The 13,016-nt window shown below is 41.9% G+C and overlaps 1 protein-coding gene across 3 annotated transcripts in view; it reads left to right on the forward strand.

Moving 5' to 3' along the window:
• Nucleotides 1-1,149: 1,149 nt before the first annotated feature.
• The window catches only part of LOC106561932 (oxysterols receptor LXR-alpha), a 38,887-nt gene continuing 27,020 nt past the window's right edge, over nucleotides 1,150-13,016 (forward strand). For 2 of the 3 annotated variants that reach the window (XM_014126343.3, XM_014126345.3), the window contains exons 1-2: nucleotides 1,150-1,456; nucleotides 12,533-12,745. The gene's annotated coding sequence lies outside the window, so the exon portion shown is untranslated. The remainder of the gene's footprint in view (nucleotides 1,457-12,532; nucleotides 12,746-13,016) is intronic. The other variant, XM_082957709.1, reaches the window with a different exon arrangement.

Genomic DNA, 13,016 nt, shown 5'->3' on the forward strand with positions numbered 1-13,016 from the left:
CCTTTCATTGGTGCCCTTTTTTTGAGAACGAAACGATTCACTTTTCTTGCCCCCATTCGTTTTACTTCGAGCGCATTCTTCCTCTGCCCAACTGAAACAAACAATTATCACTAGACCACTTCTAGTTAACCTCACCGATTCCACATGACCCAACTCTTTTTTCACCCACCGTGAAACCACAAATGGATCAGCCAAAAGGCAAGAGTCCACTTTTTCCATAGTCTTCACTCCTACTGTCACAGACTCTTCTTTATCCTGATCATCGGTGCATACCTCGGTCTCCGATTACTTTACCGCATTTACCACCTCTGATACTTCACCCTCATTCACTTCCATTTCTCCTCCTGTCTTCAGCTCCCTCTGCTTACACTATCTCCCCTTCTTCTATAACAAACCATCTCACTTTTTCCCACCATTCTTACCCGACTCAATCTCACCCTCTCTTTCTCTGTTAGACCTTCTCTCCCTCTCAATTTCCCTTCATTCCTCCTCCGTTTTCCAAGTATAAGTCTCCTCATGATAAAACCACACTACTCCTGGCCGCCTTCTCCAGGTACTCCATTCCATTTCCTCACCTAAGAGCGGTCACTCGACTATCTTATCAATCGAATAGGTCATATTTGTTTCCTTTAGTGTGCACAACCAACCGGAAATGATATCGTTTATTCTCCATGGCCAAAATCTGTTCCAACTTCTATTCCAAAGCAGCAAGAGAAACATGGAAATACATTCTTTATGACCGTGTTTTCTTTCGGCTTGCATTTCTATTTTCTGTAATTTATGTAATCCAGGGTTCATATGTAAAAGAGACATTGGTCTCAGTATGACCCCCCGATAACGGTTAAATAAATAATGCATGAATGATATCGTTTGCTAAAGTGCCCACATCTTCCAGAAATACTGCCGCGCTCAGAACAACTGGGAGCTTGGAACTCCGAAATATCGGACTTCAGTGCGTTCAAAACAACTGGGAACTCCGAACTCGACTTGAACGAGCTCGATTTGAACGGTCATCTAACTTGGAATTCCAACTCCAGAACTCGGGCCTCATTCTAGATCTCCGACTTTCCGACACGAAGATCACCGAGGTCATGATTTGACCGTATTTGTCCGAGTTCACAGTTGTTGTGAACGCAGCATACATTGCGATCCCGCTTCAAAATGGAGCGAGTCGTCGTGACGTCATGTGCAATCGATCAGATCAGTTTTGGTCAGGGCAGGGGGTGGTGCAGTTAAATATGTGGCATTCGCAATAATATATTCCTTTTAGTCGTATCTATCTATGTGTGTCAACACTGACAAATATGTGTGGCTTCGGCTGAAAAGTATTTAGGCCTAGCTCTACCTAGTTCCTGCTCAAGTCACATGATTGACTACACCGACCGTGCAGCAGGACTTCGTGGGATCTGTCTGGCTAGTCGCTACGAAACGGGGTGACTATCGTTTACAAACTCAGGCAAGCCACCCAATCTGACTTTTTGTGTTGCGTTGGATAGTTTGTTTTCTTGAAATGCCAGTTTGGACATGATACAGTTGTCTTTTTCTACTGCTGTCTACTGGAATAGCTAGCTGACGAACTTGGTAGCTAGAATCCACCACCAGCCAGAGTTAGCCCCGTGCCATAGCCAACGTTAGCGTGCTAAGCAGGCATGTATTCGTTTACCGATGGAGCTAACATTAGCTAGTTAGCTCGTCCCATTAGCTAGTTATAGAAGAACAGCGTACGAGCCACACAATAACATGGTTAAAGCAATGCCTAACAGTTAAATTGTGAAGTGTTTATGAAGTTTAAATGAGTTGTGGCTAGCTTTCTGCGTTAAACAACTTGCTAACAAGTTACCTAGCTACTAGTTACCTAGCAAACGCTACCTAGTTAGTTAGCTAACGTCAATATCACTTATGGCATCAGAAAACAATATAGTTTGCTAGCAGTTAGCCAACTCGTTATCTAACTACCCCAATGGTCATGATGACATGATTGCGAAATAATAAGTTGGGATCTTGCCATAAGATTGCAACACAACTTCAATAACTGGACAGTGACAGTGTTGTCACAAAGGCACATCGACTGATTGTTCACCTAGTCGGCTAGGGGATTCGAACAAGCAATCTTTAGGTTACTGGCCCAACGCTCTTCACAGCTGGGCCACCCTGCTGCCCCGTGCTACATTTGACAACTTGATGGCGACCAATGAAGCCTGTGCTCAATTTGTCAGACTCAGAGTTTTTACAAATGAGATTAGTTGTGTTTTTGATCATGGTTATTCAATGTGATTGTGATACATAGCTAGCAGATTGCAACGGGCTAACAATGTTGTGATGTTCCATTTGCGGTAACAGGATAGGTACTGTTTGGCTTAGCACAGATACTTTGCAATCAACCTTAACTTGGAAACACTATCTTAGTTATCGATTTGGCCAAACATGTATATTTTAAAATTCCAGGTGGCTCGTTTTGAATTTCGAAAATGCTCTGTTAATTTTTCTGGGCTCCATGAAGTAGTCCAACAATGTGTTCACTGCCATCTTGTCTATTTCAAATCTTCCCTTATCAAATCAAACTTTATTGGTCACATACACATATTTAGCACATGGTGTAGCAAAATGCTTGTGTTCCTAGCTCCAACAGTGCAGTAATATCTAACAATACACACATCCAAAATTAAATAATGGAATTAAGAAATATATCAATATTAGGATGAGCAATGTGGGAGTGGCATTGACTAAAATAGAAATGTGTAAAGCAGTATGTAAACATTAAAGTGACCAGTGATTCCATATCTCTGTATATAGAGCAGCAGCCTCTAAGGTGCAGGGTGGAGTAACCGGGTGGTGGGCGGCTAGTGATGGCTACTTAACATTCCTGATGGCCTTGAGATAGAAGTGGTTTTTCAGTCTCTCGGTCCCAGCTTTGATGCTCCTGTATTTACCTTATCTTCTGGATGATAGCGGGGTGAACAGGCCTTGGCTCTGGAGGTTGATGATCTGTGACATCAGGTGCTGTAGGTGTCCTGGAGGGCAGGTAGTGTGCCCCCCGGTGACGCGTTGGGTAGACCGCACCACCCTCTGGAGAGCCCTGTGGTTGCGGGTGACGCAGTTGCCGTACCAGGCGGCGATACAGCCCGACAGGATGCTCTCAATTGGGCATCTGTGAAAGTTTGAGGGTCTTAGGGGCCAAGCCATTTTTTTTCAGCCTACTGAGGTTGAAGAGAGCGCTGTTGTCTTCTTCACCACACTGTCTGTGTGGGTGGACCATTTCAGATCATCAGTGATGTGTACACCGAGGAACTTGAAGCTTTCCACCTTCTCCACTGCGGTCCCGTCTATGTGGATATGGGCATGCTCCCTCTGCTCTTTCCTGAATTTCACGATTAGCTCCTTCATTTTGTTGATGTTGAGGGAGAGGTTATTTTCCTGGCACAACTCTGCCAGGGCCCTCACCAATTTCCTGTAGGCTGTCTCGTCATTGTTGGTAATCAGGCCTACTATGGTTGTCATCTTTAGACTTGATGCTTGAGTTGGAGGTGTGTGTGGCTACACAGTCATGGGTGAACAGGGAGTACAGGCGGGGGCTGAGTACGTACCCTTGTGGTGCCCCTGTGTTGAGGATCAGTGAAGTGGAGATGTTGTTTCCTACCTTCACCACCTGGGGGCGGCCCGTCGGGAAGTCCAGGACCAAGTTGCACAGAGCGGGGTTCAGACCCAGGTCCCCAAGCTTGGAGAGTACCATTGTGTTGAAGGCTGAGCTATAGTCAATTAACAGCATTCTTACATGGGTATTCCTCTTGTCCAGGTGGGGTAGGGCATGGTCTGTGGATCTATTGGGGCGGTAAGCAAATTGAAGTGGGTCTAGGGTGTGAGGTGGTTATGATCCTTAACTAGCCACTCAAGCACTTAATGATGACAGAAGTGAGTTCTACAGGGCGATAGTCATTAGTTCAGTTGCCTTTGTTTTGTTGGGTAGATGTGAAGGGTTATTGAGGTTGGACAGCGATGAAAGGGATTTTGGAATGGGGTAGGGTTTCTTGGGTACAGGACCAATGGTGGAAATCTTGAAGCATGTGGGGACAGCAGACTGGATTAGGGAGAGATTGAATATGTCCGTGAACACTCCAGCCAGCTGGTCTGCGCATGCTCTGAGGATGCGGCTATGGATGCCAGCAGCCTTGCGAGGGTTAACGAGCTTAAATGTCTTACTCAGGTAGGCCACAGAGGAGATCCCACAGTCCTTGGGAGTGGGCTGCGTTGATGGCACTGTGTTGTCCTCAAAGCTGGCAAAGAAGGTGTTAAGCTTGTCTGGGAGCAGGACGTCGGTGTCTGACGTGGCTGGTTTTCCCTTTGTAATCCGTGATTGTCTGTAGACCCTGCCACATACGTCTCGTGTCTGAGCCGTTGAATTGTGACTCCACTTTGTGTCTCTACTGACGTTTTGTCTGTTTGATTGCCTTATGGAGGGAATAATTAAAATGTTTGTATTCAACCATCGTTAAATGCGGTGGTTTGCACTTTCAGTTTAGCGCGAATGCTGCCATTTATCCATGGTTTCTGGTTTGGGTAGGTTATAATAGTAATTGATTGAGACAGGTGTGTCCACCCCTTCTATAAGATTATGGCGGTCCGCAAACAAACGTTAGAGGTGCATGCCGCCACCTACTGTACTAGAGTGTGTAGTCAATCATCTATCCCTGTCCAACCTCAATAACCCTAAACATCAGTCTATCCCTCTCTTCCACATACCGGTACTTAGAACAATACATTAACACATGCTTCACTGTTTAATCAGGGGGTACGAAAATGATCAGATTAATATTGCCATTGAGAAAATTCAAAACAAAACATGACCTTTTTCAAGGTCAGTCTCGCAAAAAGACGCGTTCTAACGACCCGCTATTCAAAACGCTCTGAACAAATTAAGGGAATCGTTCACAAACATTGGCACATTCTAAAATACGATGATAGTCTCGGTAATATGTTTTTGGACCTTCCCTTGGTCGTATTCTCACGGGGCAGAAATCTCAGAGACCAATTGGTAAACTCTGATTTACCACCCCAAGATATCCCTGAACAACGTCTATTTACGCCCCTACTGGATGGAAACTACAAGTGTAATGGCTGTGCTCAATGCAATGGCACTTATAAATGTAGATCCTTCAAACACCCACAAACAGGGAAATCTATCCCAATTAAAGGTGTTATTACGTGTTCCACTAAGGCAGTTATTTATCTTATAACTTGTCCTTGTGGTAAAAATGTGGGTAAAACAAAGCGTGAATTAAAAGTACGTATCTCAGAGCATCGTAGCACCATTAGGTGCAAAAACTCAACTTACCCAGTTGCGGCCCACTTTTTGGAAGCAAACCACTCGATTTCGTCTCTGTGTTATATTGGCGGTCACCCCCTCTAGGAGGGGGTTACATTTACGTAAGGAGAGGGGGTGACCTTGATAATTTATTGTTAAAACGAGAGGCTGCCTGGCTCTTTAACTTAAAGACCCTTGCACCCTTCGGTCTCAACATAGACTTTGATCTGAAGCCATTCTTGTGATTGTGACTTTGCCATTGTAATTGTTTGTAAGCTTGTGTAGTCTAAAATGAATCGATGATCGTATGCTATCCATTTGTTTTTTTGTATGCTGTTCTTTGTATGCCATTTTTATATTTGAGAATTAACCAATGATATTAGGCCACACTTGGCCATGATTACAGACACGTGTGTCTTTTGACATTATATAAACTAGTCATCTCGCAGTGTTTGTGATCATACCCTGATGAAGACAGCTTGGCTGTCGAAACGTTGGATATTACATTTTTGCATCTGAGCTCCTAGAGTGTGCGGCTCTCCCTTATTTTCACTGTTTCATCAACCATAAAGTCCAGTGGGTCCACCCCAAAGTGCAGTATGTCATTATGACACTCACCTGTCTCGATAAATGAGAGAATATTTTAACTAGACAAGATGGCGGCGTACACATTGTTGGATTACTTCATGAAGGAAAACATGGATTTATTTTAAATACGGAGCCTTTTCTATATTCAAACTAACCACCTGCAACTGGACACTGACTTTTTAGAAGATGCAGTGCATTGGGAAAGTATTCAGACACCTTGACTTTTTCCACATTTTGTTAACAGCCTTATTCTAAAATGTATTTGTTTTCCCCCCCCCCTAAATCTATACACAATATCCCATAATGACAAAGCAAAAACAGGTTACATTTACGTAAGCATTTAGACCCTTTACTCAGTACTTTGTTGCAGCACCTTTGGCAGCGATTACAGCCTGGAGTCGTCTTGGGTATGACACTACTAGCTTGGCACACCTGTATTTAGGCAGTTTCTCCCGTTCTTTTCTGCAGATCCTCACAAGCTCTTTCAGGTTGGGTGGGGAGTGTTGCTGCACAGCTATTTTCAGGTCTCTCCAGAGATGTTTGATCGGGTTCAAGTCCGGGCTCTGGCTGGGCCATTCGTTGTCCTGTTGGAAGGTGAATCTTCCAACCTCCAGTCTGAGGTCCTGAGCGCTCTGGAGCAGGTTTTCATCAAGGATCCTGACAAGTCTCCCATTCCCTGCCGCTGAAAAACATCCCCACAGCATGATGGTGTAAGGTTTCCTCCAGACATGACGCTTGGCATTCAGGACAAAGAGTTCAGTCTTGGTTTCATCAGACCAGAGATTCTTGTTTATCGTGGTCTTAGAGTCCTCCAGGTGCCTTTTGGCAAACTCCAAGCGGGCTGTCATGCACTTTTTACTGTGGCCACTCTATCGTAAAGGCCTGATTGGTGGAGTGTTGCAGAGATGGTTGTCCTTCTGGAAGGTTTTCCAATCCCCACAGAGGAACTCTGGATCTCTGTCAGTGACCATCAGGTTCTCGGTCACTTCCCTGACCAAGGACCTTCTCCCCCCGATTGCTCAGTTTGGCCGGTCGACCAGCTCTAGGAAGAGTCTTGGTGGTTTATAACTTCTTCCATTTAATAATGATGGAGGTCACTGTGTTCTTGTGGAACTTCAATGCTACAGAAATGTTTTGGTACCTGTCCCCAAATCCGTGCCTCGACACAATCCTATCTCGGAGCTCAACGGACAATTCCTTCGACCTCATTGCTTTGTTTTTGCACTGGCAACTGTGGGACCTTGTATAGACAGTTGTGTGCCTTTCCAAATCATGTCCAATCAATTGAATTGGACTCCAATCAAGTTGTAGAAACATCACAAGGATGAAATATGGTAACCGGATACACCTGAGCTCAATGTAGTCTCATGGAAATGGGTCTGAATACTATGTAATACCTTAGGGACGTAAGGTATCTGTTTTATGTTTAATACATTTGTAAAAATGTCAAACCTGTTTTTGCTTTGTCTTTATGGGGTATTGTGTGTAGATTGCTATTTCTTTTATTTAATCCATTTTAGAATAAGGCTGTAAGGTAACAAAATGTGGAAAAAGGGAAGGGGTCTGAATATTTTCAGAATGCACTGTACATGTTTGACTGACTCGAGAATGAAGATCATTTTGAGCAACCATAAAAATACTTTCGGTGCTTCGCCAAACAGTACCTATCCTGTACCGGCTAATGGAGCGTCGCATTAGCCCGTTACTAGCTAGCAACGGTAATAATTGTGTCCATGTCCAATTCTATATATGTGTGGGGGGGTGATTTTAATTTGAGGTGACTTTTCTTTCCTCAGTGGGTCATTAGAGGCCAAACTCATATAAATATAATGACTAGAACTCATACTAGTTCTGTACCCAGAATTCCTTGAAGTGTGATTATGGGTGGTCAGAATCTGCTAACGCTACTGCATCTTCCTTTCACACGCTGTTGTTGGTGCTGAGTATGGAAGACTTTTTGCTTAACCAGTAGAGTTACATCCGCTGATGTTGTGACATTCAGGAGAAAAAATAAAAGTTACACCCAATTTGCTTACTGGCACTAGATGTTCTACTGTGATGGAACTCGGTCTCCTGCTGCTTTTCACTGTGAGATTGTACGTACACACCCACTCCCATGCATGCTCACCATCAAAGGAGGTACTGAAACTTGGGCATAAGCAACATGAGTTTTCTTAAAGCTTTGTATGGAATCTTCACCATTGTTGGGTAACAATCCTATGTTTACAAATGAGGGGACCGTTCCCTATAGCTCTCATGACAGGCTTCGAAGAAAGTACAGAATAAAATGGGTTAAAGGGCATATTACTAATTTCCTACCTCAGAATGTCTGCTCCCCCTAGCCATGGAAATAAATGAATGTAATCTATTTATGACCAAAAGGATATTTAAGTAAGGTTTTTAAATTAGGCCTCTTCAGGAATCAATGGGTGTATATCATGAAGAATAAAAAAATGGATGTAGAAAATGCCAATATCCCTTTATTTTATTATTATTTAAAAAAAGGATTTTATAATGTATTGGGAATGCCTCCTCTGATTTAAATTCCACCAGTCTTTGAGAACAGTAGCACCCATTTCCTGGACATAGATTCCTGATGAGCTCTACAGAACAAGGGAGTGATAAGCTCACTCCTTTAATGAGTAAGGGAGTGAGGTTACTTTAGGTCAGTGGCCCACAGCCCAAAGATCCTCATTCACCCAGTCAACTCAAGCTTTCAAACCAGCTGCAGCTTTCCTGTCCTCTAAAGTGGAAAATGTTAGCCTAGGACATAGTACATTTTAAATTGGCAAAAAGTAGTTTAAAGGAACACTCCTTTAGTTTTTCATCAACGGCAGCCCAGGCACTTGTTTTGCCATAACGCTAAGAAATGGGCCTGGAGAAATGTAGGCCTAATCTCTCTTACATTCATAGATGGTACTATGGATACAACTGACAGTCCATGATATCAAAAATATAGTTTTAAAGTTATTTTGAAGCTTGTTTACAAACAATGGAGTTGGGGTTGTGGGTAAAATCAGTAGTTGCATATCACAATATTATATTGATAATTTTACTCCCAAGAATCGATTTGTAAAAAGCAGTGGTCTAATGTACTTAATTAAAAATACTTTAAAGTACTACTTCAGTAGTTTTTGTACTTTACTATTAATATTTGACAACTTTTACTTCACTACATTCCTAAAGAAAATATTGTACTTTTTACTCCATACATTTTCCGACTCCCAAAAGCACTCGTTACATTTTGAGTGCTTAGCAGGACAGGACAATGGCCTAATTCACACACTTATCAAGAGAACATCCCTGGTCATCCCTACTGCCTCTGATCTGGAGGACTCACTAATCACAAATGTTTTTGCCTGGTTTGTATATAATATCCTAGTGTTGGGGTGTGCAGTCTGGTTTGCTTAATATAAGGAATTTGAAAAGATTTTTTACTTTTGATGCTTAAGTATATTTTAGAAATGACATTTACTTTTGATTCTTGAGTAAAAGTATTTGGTTTAAAATATACTTAAGTAGGATTTTACTGGTTGTCTTTTACTGATTTTGAGTCATTTTCTATTAAGGTATCTTACTTTTACTCAAGTATGACATTTGGGTACTTTTTTTCACCACTGGTGCTAAGTAGCATTAGCTAACACTGGTATTTTTCATCCTATAGCTTGTTACCCATCCTCCTTTTTAAACAGAAAGCCAACACATTTTCAGCACTTTTACTTCCATGACTGATCAAAATAAAATTTCTTATGCTCTGTCTTGTTCCTCAGCAGCAGAAATATAGTCAGCAATATGTTTGGAACATTAAATCGCAGTATCTAATCGCAATGCATCTAGAATTCTGAGAATTGAAATGCATATCGCATCGGCACCAAAGTGTCTTGATCATATCGTGAGGTCCCTGGCAATTCCCTAGCCATCTTGGTAAGACTGTTGCACTAAGCTCATGCGGAGTCTAGCGTAGCTGTGGTTCTTCAAGAATCAATGAATTTGGAACAATTTGTGATTCTCATGAAACCAGCTTTAACCATGGCTTAGCAAATTGAGTTAGAAAACCATGATGCAACCGTGAACTATAATTCTGAAGACTAAGATGCCTTATTTATGGCACTGTCTTTATTATAATTTAAAAAAAATGTCACCCCAAAGTCTCATGACCAAAAAGCGTCCGTATTAAATGTTCAGGTCATTTTATAAAATTTTACTTTAGAAAAACCTAACTAAGTTTGGCCATAAATCATAAATAGTTTACATTAAACTATAATATTTATTACTTAAACACCAGTGGACATGTTTCTCATTTAACACTTTTTGAAGTTGCTGTACAGTCTTTATTTTTTTTATTTTTTTTTAAATACATTTTTATTCACCCATGATGCATCATCCATTGGAGTAGTCCTTAGTTGAGCACAAATTCATTTAATTTCTTCACTTATGTTTTCAGAATGAGGATATTTTTCTCAAATAACCTTTACGACACTTGACCTTCTCATTACCGAAATGACTAAAGTTCCAATTGGGAACAACTTAGAGAACCAACCTTACCGAGATGGAGGCATGACACTAGTGATGCTGACTCGATGGCTGTCTCCTATTACTTTCCGTTTTGGTAAGGAGAACCTTAATTTTGGTAATGATGATAAGCTAGTTCTAATGTACAGTCAATGGGTGTGCTGTGCTGGTCATTTTTTTATTATTTACTAGGCCCACTGCTTACACCTATTGTATCATTTTATTATTTCAAAATAAATGTGTGAATAACTTCAGTAATTTGATTAAGTAGGGCTTGTCAAGAAATATGGGTGTATAAACCCCATGTATCTTTAGATAAATTAAAATCAGGAGTTTGTTTTAGCAAAGAGCAATGCTGCCACATAGGAGGATTTCCCCCATTTTGACATTTATACCTGTTTTAGCACTTACCTATACTGCGTGATATGCCAAGACAGTTTTTGGTCCGTATCCTGCATATTTAGATACCTTTTTTTTTATAGGAATATCATGTTATGCCATTTGCCCATCGGATCTCATTGCATTTAGAAATGCATCTAAAATACCTTAGAACCACATACATCCACTTACTAATGCACCAATATTACCCTTCTGTAAAGACCTTGGAAAGTCACTTTTGAAAATACATGCATGTAATTACAGTGTGTGTTTTATGCTAAAATAAGGGGTGTTTTAGTAAACTGCATTAAGATTAGTGATTTTAGTATTATGCAAGTCATGAGTTTTATTGGGTTGCTGAATCTCTAGTAGAGATCAGTACAGTTTTTCAATGTAAAACTATCCAACACTCATTAGTGAAACATGCACGCTCACCTCTGAAACCTTATTATTATATATATTTTTTTTTACCCCTTTTTCTCTCCAATTTCGTGATATCCAATTGGTAGTTAGTCTTGTCCCATCGCTGCAACTCCCGTACCGACTCGGGAGAAGCGACGGTCGCGAGCCACGTGTCCTCCGAAACACGACCCGCCAAGCCTCATTGCTTCTTGAAACACTGCTCGCTTAACCCGGAAGCCAGCCACACCAATGTGTCGGTGGAAACACCGTACAGCTGGCGACTGAAGTCAGTGTGCCTGCGCTTAGCCCGCTACAAGGAGTCACTAGAGCGCGATGGGACAAGGACATCCCAGTGGGCCAAACCCTCCCCTAACCGGGACGTCACTAGGACAATTGTGCGCCGCCTCACGGGTCTCCCGGCTGCGACACAGCCCGGGATTGAACCCAGGTCTCTAGAGACGCCTCTAGCACTGCGATGCATTGCCTTACATTCACTTATGTTAAAGCTTAGACCCTACTTTACATTATGAGGTTTGTGTGTTGTGCCTGCCATCGGTTGAGACATGCTCTTGAATACAGGGTGGGTGTCATTTCAATTATAGAAACATAAGTCATAGAATGGACCTATTCTTCAGACCACTGCAATTTAGCTGGTACACCATTAACATTTCTATTGAATTGAAATGTGAGTAAAATGGTTGCACTGTGGAGCCCTGAAATGTGTCAACATGCCTAGGCTATTGTCATTGAGCGTGGCGACGTACTGTTGACGTTTTATCCTCCATCTGTCCATCGCTGTTGTAATCTGGGAAGACAATGTTCCCAAACTGGAGATTTAAACTAGTTCCTGGCTGCTCCTCACAAAAGCACAGTTTCAAATGTGCCAATTAAGATTATAATTTTTACGGAATAGCCTGAAATGTTTTTCAGCTCAGATTTACTTGAGGCATAGGCCTACGTGGCATAGTGCTACAATATCTTATAGGCCTAGTGTATTTTTATTTTGTACATTTCTTTTTTTAATGTATTCATTTGTGTTCAGTGCGGACAGACCTGAGGTCCCCATACCGAAGGATTCAGTACAAATAGTGTACTATTACACCCTAACTTGTGATTTGTTAGTTCTCTGTTAACTAGCCTACTTTAGACTTTGAGAAGCCCCCTTTTTTTTGTATTGTATTTGTGAGAAGTGGCTGGTTAGACACACTCCAAGATGAAAATATTTGAGCAGCACAAGGCCCTATGGGGATTTCAGAACCATGCAAACGACCAATAGTTACCTCGCCTGTGTTCCTGTTTTCACCTTGCCTCCCCTCCCTTTCCTCCATCTCTGTTTCTCTCTGTCTCCCACAGGATATTGGCTAGCAGAAGGTCTTGCGTTTCTCTCAAGATCTTCTTGAGTCATAACTTCCACGAGACAGAGGACAGAGGGATGTAGTATTTGTGGAATACAGGCCTGTTCTTAAAGCTGTTCGCCTGTCAACGCCAGGGTAGCAGCCACGTTGAACGAGGTTTCAGTCTCACATGGGCAAGATGGTCGGATCATAACAAGACATAACTTCAAAGGTATGTTGAACACCAGATGGGCCATCTCTTAGTAACTTGTCAGTGTGTTTGACATGCAATACACTTGTGCCACTCAGACGAATAATGGGACTATGCTAAGTAAGTCTGTTTCTTTAATTTTGTACATTTTTTATGCCTACATTTGCCAAAATGGTTGAATTGAGTCAATGAAGGTAGGGCAGACGGCATTTTACATCGTAGGAATTTATCAGATGCTCTTATTCAGCCATTTACAGGAGCAATTAGAGTTAAGTGCCTTACTCAAGGGCAC

Source organism: Salmo salar, chromosome 11 (assembly GCF_965601325.2).
Source record: "Salmo salar chromosome 11, fSalSal1, whole genome shotgun sequence".
Classification (NCBI taxonomy): Eukaryota; Metazoa; Chordata; class Actinopteri; order Salmoniformes; family Salmonidae; genus Salmo; species Salmo salar.